This window comes from Wolffia australiana, chromosome 6 (assembly GCF_029677425.1).
Source record: "Wolffia australiana isolate 7733 chromosome 6, ASM2967742v1".
In the NCBI taxonomy this organism is placed as follows: Eukaryota; Viridiplantae; Streptophyta; class Magnoliopsida; order Alismatales; family Araceae; genus Wolffia; species Wolffia australiana.
Window position 1 is genome coordinate 827,626 of NC_135840.1, and position 10,159 is coordinate 837,784.

Below are 10,159 nucleotides of genomic sequence, written 5' to 3' on the forward strand. Positions count from 1 at the left end.
TAGGGATGTCAAGTTTAACCAGTTACTTATGGAAGACCCTTTAGCATTGTCTAGGAGCGAAGTTGAAAATTTTCATGTCCTTCCATCCATAGAACGATGGTCAAATCGGAGTCGTAAATAGGATTCTAGGCGACCTTCTTTGGTCATTGGTTGGTTGGCGGACACCCCAAGTCTTGGTTCATGGTCATTCCTCGTGCTGTATTTGCCTACAATTCCTCTTTTAATGACACCATCATTATGAGTCCATTCAAGGTTGTCTATGTTTATCCCCCTCATAAATCCATTAACCCAATCCCCATGTCAAGGTATTTTAAAGCCTCAGATCATGTGGAGTCATTTGCACAAAAGTCTAGATCATGACATTCATGAATGCATAATGTATAGTAATAAATCTAACAAGCCGGCTACATGTTCCCAATGACGCTGCAAAATTTTTGAAGAATGTGAGTTAGTGATGGTGAGGGTGAAACAGGAGAGGTTATCTCTTGGAAGCTCCGCAAAAATTTCATGCTCATAGCAGTGGACGTTCCCGATTTTCAAGCAAGTAGGGGAAATTGTCAAGGTTTTGGTGTACCATCAAATTAGGTAATATGCTCCACATTCAATGTTTCTGATTTGGTTCCCTATAAAGCCCCACCCCATGAATTCAATGAGCCTCCTCCACCTTCATCCTGACTTGATAGTGAGTTTGCCATTACCACTATGTTATCCATGCTTAAATGGCATGAGCAAATTGATAGTTTATTGGATGAAGTAATTATGCCCACCGAGGAGGGGACGATTGGAAATTATCTTCTCAATTGGCAGAGATGATCATCTTCAAAGGATACATCGATTTCTGAGGATGATCTGGAAATCATTCACCCATATCTATAGACAAGCACCACACCCTCCCTCCCCTTACTCTTAATGGAGTCGAGTTCTTCCGAGCACATGAGACTTGGTGGGGATCACTACTATACTGCACCACTGGCTCATTGGGACACGATCTCTCCATTGGTGAAGACAAAGCCTAGAAGACCCTAGAATTCTTTATTTCTTATATATACCTCCATGAAATACTCATTGTCTTCCTCCTCCGTCCACTTGCTCACTACCACAAAATGTGCATATGCTCCACCTAGTCCTCTAAGGAAAGTGCTCGCTATAGCAGATGGATACGGAGGTTTACCAGCTGCGTTTAAGCATTGCTTAGCAGATGCAATTTCCCCCAATCGCTATAGCAGATGCAATTTCCCCCAATCGCAAACAATGCTTAAACACAAAGATCACAATCGTCAAATTCTTTCCAAAGGAAGGAATACAATCAGAACCGTAGATCCTTCCAGCATCGTGGATAAGGAAGCGGAAGGAATCAAAGATTCCAACCAAATGTCAATTATGCTCACATTTTAGGCATAGAACACGAGAATGTCGAGAGCTTCAAAGAAGTTCAAAGTTGGAAATCTTAAAAGAACAATAAAGAAGCCCATACAGCACAAGCATCAAGTACAAGAGAATCAAAACAACAAGACTGGTTTCTTGATAGTGGTGTAACACACCACATTACGTCAAGCCAAAAAAATATAACATCAAGACAAAAATTCTATTTATTGGATCATCCAAAATTTCTACTTCAAACTGCACTTTATATTTGAAAGATATAGTGCATGTTCCTGATATCACAAAGAATTTGTTATCCATACACAAGTTAACTATGGATAACAATGTTTATGTTGAATTTCATAATTGTTTTTCTCTTGTGGAGGACAAAGCTACACACCATATCCATCTCAAGGGAGCAGTTAGAGATGGTCTCTACTACCTTAAGCCTCACTCTTGAAAAAAGGCAGCATTAGTCGGTGAAAAAGCGTCAACAAAAACATGACATAATAGACCTGGACATCCCCAACTACGTATTTTACATTCTATTATTAGAAAATATGGTTTACCTACTATTCACGCGAACAAAAAATTTGTATGCGACTCTTGTAATGTTAAAAAGTCACATAAACTTCCTTTCATTCCATCAAATCATGTTTCTTCAATCCTATAAGAAGTTATACATTCAGACCTATGGGTTCCAGCTCCGATAATTTCACATTCAGGATATGCTTACTATGTGGTGTTTATAGATGATTTTAATAAATATACATGGCTATATCCTTTCAAGAAGAAAAGTGATCTCTTTCAAACATTCATAGATTTTCAAACAAGAGTTGAAAATAAATTTAACTCAAATATCTGTTACCTACAATCAGACTAGGGTAGGGCATACCAAGCTCTCCATTCCTACAGAAAAAACTAAGTGGATTGTTCGTAGAGTTTCCTGTCCTCATACCCCAGAACAAAACGGAACCATAGAGAAGAAACATAGACATTTAATAGAAACAGCCCTATATTTACTTAAGAATCTCGTATGCCCTCCAAATTTTGGGATGAGACTGTTTCTACCACAGCCTTTCTTTTCAACCGAATGATCACACCAACGCTCAAGAACAAATCTCCTCATGAAGTTTTATTTAAATTACCGCCTGAATATAAATTCTTAAGGACTTTTGGATGTCTGTGTTGTCCTTACTTACGACCATATTCCGTGAATAAGCTTGACTCCAGATAAGAAAAAATGCATTTTTATGGGCTACAACTACTTACACGCGGGATCCCAATGTTTCTCTCTAGAATTAGGTAAGTTTTTTATTTCTAGACGTGATATTTTATGAAAACAATTTTCCATTCTAGTGTAGCATACAAACTAATAAGCAAGGTGTAGTTGGTGCATACCCAATTACGCATCATCATCCAAACCATGGAGTCGAACTCCAAACCCAGGATATACTTTCTGAAAAATCATCTACAGAATCTGAAGCTCCAGAATTATCAGACATCTTAGATGATTCCAAAAGTAACACATCGCTTGACACTCCAGATACTATGAGACTTATGTCACATGTTCTGTTAGATAGATTTCCTGATATCATTTTACCACCCTAGACCAAACACCTGAATCTGGAGTAATTATGAAGACTAAAACATTTCATAATATATATCAGACAGATGATTCTACTCTCCAAAATCCCCAATCTTTACACGTTTTCTCAAAAAGACATCCTCTTCCAAAGTGCTTTACTTCTCATCTTGTTGAAACAATTGAACCTACTTCATTTACAAATGCATCTAAGCACGTACATTGGATGTGAGCTATGAATGTGGAATACCATGCATTGCTATCCAATAACAGATGGACATTAGTATCTCTAAATACTATTTTTCAAAATGGGTATATAAATTAAAATGGGTATATAAATCAAAATATAAACCTACATGCAAAGTAGATAAGTATAAAGCCAGATTGGTTGCAAAGGGATACAACCAACAAGAGGGACTTGATTTTCATGAAACTTTTAGCCCAGTTATTAAGCACACAACTATCCAATTACTAATTTCATTAGCTATAATCAATGGGTGGAATATCCATCAATTGGATGTTTTAACACATTCTTACATGGTGATCTGCATGAAACCATATATATGGAGCAGACCCCAGGATTTGAAAGTAAAATACATCCAAATGATGTATGTCATTTATGAAAATCATTATATGGACTCAAAAAATCTCCCCAAAGCATTGTTTACCAAACTGGCTGAATGTCTTTCAGAACTCAGATTTCTTGCTTCCAAGACCAGAACTTCTTTATTTTTCAAATTACACACAAATCCCATTTTTATCTTAATATATGTTGACAATATGTTGATTGTTTGTCCTGACATCCCTGAAATATCTAAACTTGAGCATCACTTGAACTCCCATTTTGCTACTAAGGACTTAGTTCTGGAATATTTCTTCCTCACAGTTGAATTAATTAAACATGAACAAGAATATGTTTTATCTCAATCAAAGTACATAGCATCTATTTTACATCGATCAAACATGGAACATTGTAAGTCTTCTTCCGTCTTAAACAATGATCGATCATCTAATGTTGTTGTACTATATCAACAAATAGGTTGTTCACTCCAATATTTGACCCTGACTAGACCTGACATCGCATTTGCGGTAAATAAGGCATGTCAAAAGATGCATTAACCATCAAGCAGTGATTCGCAAGCTCTAAAACATATCCTAAGATATCTTAAAGGAATTATTATGTGTGGATTATTGATTCATCATAATTCAAATTTTATGATCAATGATTTTATTGACGCAGATTGGGCAGGCGACAGCAGTAACTGGCGCTCTACCGAGCTTCCCTACTCTACATTGGTAAACATCTTGTAACCTGGAGTTCCAAGAAACAACCAATGGTCACTCGTTCCAGTACAGAAGCTGAATACAAAGCCTTGGCTAATTGCGCCTCAGAATTTTTCTGCCAATCCAGTTCTTCACGCACGGATAAAACATGTAGAGACCAATTTTCATTTCGTGCGAGAGCAAGTCGCCAACAGAAATTTACAAATCAGGCTTGTTAAAAGCGATGGTGCAAATGCTCCCACGGAGCCTCTACCCAAGAGCAGGTTTTTGTAGTTAAGAAGCAAGCTCAACGTCTTCGAGTCTACGTCTCTAAGCCTGAAGGGGGGTGATAACGGATTTCACAACTCTTGACACATCAACCTCCAGATTGACATCATGTGGATGAATAGGACTTAACATAAAGACTAGACTAGTAAAAATAAGTCACGTACCCTATATCCATCATGGAGAATTAGTGGTTAGGATTAAATATAAGTTCAAATATAAATGGCTATTAAATATAGATAGGATTCAATAGAGCGTTAGGATTAAAGATAGATAGATGTTAAATCCAACGGTCATAGTTTGTTCTAATATAGCCGTTGTACTTTGTTACAATGGCTATGATTAAAACAAAGTAACTATCTATGGAACGGCTATTAGTTAATAGGATAAATACAAACCAACTGTTGAAGCATTACTTGATGAATTAATACGATATTTGGCCAAGGCTGTCAACTGCTTCGTGTTTCCTCTCTTCTCCTTCTCTTCTACCCTCTTCTCGTTTCTGCACATGATCTCAGGTTTTTATACTGCCATCACACGGATGCCTCTCACAGCCACACTACGCTATCATGCCACCACCTCTCGCCATTGTGCCACACACACTATTGACTCGCCACCCTACCCCACAACTGCACACCCCCACCTGAACCCCGTATTGTTGTGCCACCGTAGCCCACCGCCTCCCGCTGCACTCTGCCACCGCTGCCATGAAGTCATGTTTTGTCTTTGTCGTGCTCCGCAGCTGCCTCATCTTTGTGTTATTGCACCCAATCGTCGCCTCTCTCGTTCACCGTCATACTATGTTGCTGCTGTGTTTCTGCCTCTACTTCCCCCCCCTTGTGTCATCTCTTAGTGACACATAATACTTCATTTAATATCTTTACATATGCCATCACATTGGGGTTAGAGTGCTTCTTGTAGACATAGGTTTGACAACGTAGAATGAGTACCTTTCTGGGATATTGACCATGGAGCTTCTCAGTTTTATTTGATTATTGCAACTCTGATAGACAATGCTCCCGCCCTCGAACAAAGTTGGGCCAGTCACCTTCCCTGAATCAATAAAACTCTCTGTTCGGATCATGATGTGTGTTAAATCTAATGTTACCGGGAGTGCAATCGACGGGAATGTTTTGAGGTTGAGAGAACAGTCGATGGAATATCAAGATACATTTTTCTGTTACTGACAATGCTATAAAATATCCCCCTTTTGGCAATCATTGTATCCCATTCTCTCTGAATAATATTGTCAGTAGTTTTGAGTTGTCTTCTTTTCCCCTCTTTGTCTACACATTTCTAACTCCATAGAGTCTTCTTGTCCTTCCTCAACAATGTGAAATTACAAGTGGTATCAGAGCCCTACGCGGAGAATCAAGGAGTAATCGGTAAATCTTGGTTCTCTTGCTCTACTCAATCCACGCTGATCGAATCAGCTCTATGGAAGGTTTTATGGTGTCAACGAAGGTGCAACTTCATCAGCGCAATAACAAGACAAACTTAACATTGTGGCAAGTCAAATTGAAGGTTGTGCTCACTCAGCTCGATCTGGAGGATGCTCTAGACTAACGATGCATGAATCATGGCCAGACAATCAGAAGAGAAGGATCAATCAGAAGGCTGTGACTCAAATTCAACACCATCTCTCCAATGACATTCTCTAGTATGTTCCAAAATAGATAGAATCCCACAGGTTCTGGTCAAGGCTTGAAGAAATATGCATGGCTAAAACTGTTACTCGACAAGATCTCGCCAAACATAGACTCTTTGGTCTACGCATGATGGAAGGTAGTTTTTTGGAATCCCATCAAGCTGCTTTTAAAGATATCATGGCTGAACTTGAAGCTATTGATGTGAACACATTAATCGAAGAAGACTTATGTTCACTGCTTATAATGTCACTACCGCCATCCTTTTCTGGTTTTCGAGACATCCTATTTTATGGGTCAAAAAGATTATCCCTCGAGACCATTTATGAATACCTCTTATCCAAAGATAGCATGAGAAAATTCTCAGAAACATCCACTACATCTCAAGCTGAAGGCCTCATTGTTAGAGGATGTGACTCGGAAAGAAAGAAGCCGACGTCAAAAGGAAGATCCAAGTCTCGCCATCCTGATAAAACCTGTAATTACTGCAAAAAGAAAGGTCATATTAAATCATAATGCTACAAGATATAAAACAAGATGAAGATGGAAGCGTCCAGTTCACATCATTCTTCCTCTTCTGATCAACCAGCAACAAATATAACCCAACATCAGGATTGTGGTGAGATTCTTGCTACAGCTGAATGCGAGGCATCTTCATCTGGAGAATGGGTTATAGACTGTCGGTGTCGTACTCATGGGAAACAACTCCTCTTGCAAAATTCAAGGCATTGGAAATGTTTCCAACATGATGTTTGACGGCAAAATTTGTACCATGAGTAATGTCTGATATGTCCCTGAGCTGAAGAGAAACCTCATATCGCTCAGCACGTTGGACTCTCATGGATAGAAGTTCATCAAAAAAGGAGGTATTCTTAAAGTCCGTAAAAAGTCTTTGGTTATACTTAAAGGTCATCGAAAGGTTGTAAACTTATATGTTCTTGATGGACATATTGTTATGGGTGATGTGGCGTTGGTTGGCTCAACGCACTCTTTACAAGACGCTACCAAATTATGGCATATGCGGTTAGGAAACATGGGCAAGCAAAGAATGGCTGAGTTATGCAGACGTGGCCTACCTGACAGGAGGAAGACAACTACCCTGGATTTTTGTGAACATTTTTTATATGGCAAACATGTTCCCTTCTGCTTCCCAGCAGGTCATCACAAATATACTGGGATTCTGGAGTAACTCCAAACTGATAATGGGATGGAGTATTGTTCAAATCAATTTCCGGAATTATGTAAATCTGAAGGCATCTCACAGTCACTCATACATTACAACAGAATGGTGTAGCAGAGAGAATGAATCACACAATCCTATACAAGGTACGTTGTTTGCTGTCAAATGCCTCTCTACCAAAACAATTCTGGGCTGAAGCCGCAAACATGGCAGAGTACCTCATCAATTGATCTCCATATTTACCTATTGGGAAACAAACAGCCTAAGAAGTATGGTCTGGATCTCCTGGCGACTACTCCTTCCTCAGGATCTTTGGCTGCCCCACATATGCTAAAGTCAACAATGGTAAGCTTGAACCTCGATCTATCAAGTGCATTTTTCTTGGATTTAAACCAGGAGTATAAGGATACAATTATATCAGCCTGAGGATCGCAAAATCATTTACATCAGAGATGTTTTACTTGATGAAGCTACACTTATGAAGTCATCATCATGGAATCCAGAAATCTGCAATTCACAATTGACCTCTATAGAAAAAAGTGCTGAAATAAAGATTCCAAATCCTCCATTAAAGCTCTCTCACGAAGTTGGATAAACTGCCCCTAACAATATCATCTCTTTTTCTCCTGCTCAAGATGTAGCAGTCAATTCGAGCTACTCTATTACCAGGGATTGACCTCGAAGGGAGATACACCCTCCATTGAGATATGCACATGCAGATTGTGTAGCATATGCATTGGCCGTTGCTGAAGAAATCGACAACTCATCTGAGCCTTCTTTTTTTGAGGAAGCAATTAAGTCAAAAGTCTCAGCTAAATGGATTTCTGCCTAAGGAGAAGGAAATGGAATCACTACAAAGAAACTGCACATGGGATCTAGTCTAACTTCCAAGCAACAAGAAAGTTATATGCTGAAAATGGATCTACAAGCACAAAGAAGGCATTCCCAGTGTTGAAGAACCCATGTACAAAGCTAGAATAGTAGCAAAATGTTTCAGTCAAAATTCTGGGATTGACTGAAATGACAAGTTTTCTACGATGGTCAAACATTCCTCTATTCGTGCCATTCTCGCTTTGACTTCTCATAATGATTATGAGTTAGAACAGATGGATGTCAAAACAGCATTTCTCCATGGGGAACTTAAAGAGGAAATCTACATGCTCCAGCTAGAAGGCTTTGTTGACACCAAGAAAGAGAAGATGGTGTGCCAGCTTAACAAGCTCCTCTACGGTCTGAAACAATCACCAAGACAGTGGTATAAAGGGTTTAACAGTATTATTTCTTCACTGGGTTTTAGACGAAGTTAATATGACTGTTGTGTTAATATCAAGTAATCCTACTGTTGTGTTCATTTATCTCCTTTTATATGTTGATGACATCTTATTGGCTGCCAAGGACAAACATGACATTCAAAATATCAAGCATCAACTCAGTAAAGAGTTTGAAATGAAAGACTTGGGAGCAGCAACAAGAATCTTGGGAATAGAAATAAAAAAGGATCGAGCTGTAGGAACATAGAGAAAGTATAGAGAATATCCTCTGTCGTTTTAACATTGAGAAAGTAAAACCGGTAAGAACTCCCCTTCCCGGCCACTTCAAGCTTTCAAATTCACTCCCTCCTAGAACAGAAGAGGAAAGAAAATATGTCCAAAGTTCTATATACATCTGCTGTCGGCTCCCTCATGTATGCAATGATCTGCACTCGACCTGATATTGCTCAAGCAATAAGTCTTGTAAGTTGCTATATGGCAAACCCAGGAAAATATCATTGGAAAGCCGTCAAATGGATATTTAAATTCCTACGGGGATCCACAGATACACGTCTTCATTTTGGAAAAATGTGGAAATATCAAGGGCTATGTGGACTCTGATTTTATCGGAGATCTCGACAAATGGAGATCTCTCACAAGTTATCTGTTTACTTTTGGAGAGACTGTAAGCTATGCGGCTGTCAAAGAAGGCATTACAGAGGAAAGCCGAGTACATGGCTATTACAGAGGCTGTCAAAGAAGGCATTTGGCTCAAAGGTTTCTTGAGTGAGCTACGCAATACTGAGACGGTAATCGTTTATTTTCAGATAGCCAGAGTGCTATACATCTCTCAAAGGAATAAATGTTACGTGAACATGCGAAGCATATTGATGTGCGCTATCACTTTGTGCATGAAATTTTCTTGAAAGGAGATTTATGTAACAAGAAGATAAGTACTCAGGGGAACCCAGCTGTTATGTTGACCAAGCCCTTGCCTCAGAACAAATTTGATCTCTGTCAGCGGCTTATTAGGCTCTCTCATCATTAATCTTTTGGCACTCCACGATTTCGGTCAAGGGGGAGATATGTTAAATCTGACCGTTGCCAGGAGTGTGATCGGCGGGAACGTTTTGAGGCTGAGAGAACAGTCGACGAGATACCAAGAGTCATCTTTCCGTTGCTTACAATGCTATAAAATATCCCCCTTTCGGCAATCGTTGTATCCCATTCTCTCTGAATAATATTGTCGGTACTTTTGAGTTGTCTTCTTTTCCCCTCTTCGTCTATGCATTTCTGACTCCATCGAGTCTTCTTGTCCTTCCTCGACGTTGTGAAATTACAAAAGTGTGGAACATCCGCAGCCTGCTCATCTTTCCATCGTTTCACGCACTTAACGTTTCGGACCACTGACTTGAAGTTGATAAGTTCTTCTAAAAAGTACATAAGGAAGAGGAAGCAGAGGACGGTCAAAGACCATTGACCGCATAGCTTACCAAGTGGTCGAGACGAGCAGACGCTACAAATAAAGGGAAGGTGTCGGGGTAAGAACGCAGAGAGTGTTTCCTGCAGTGCAAACCGACGGTTGTTC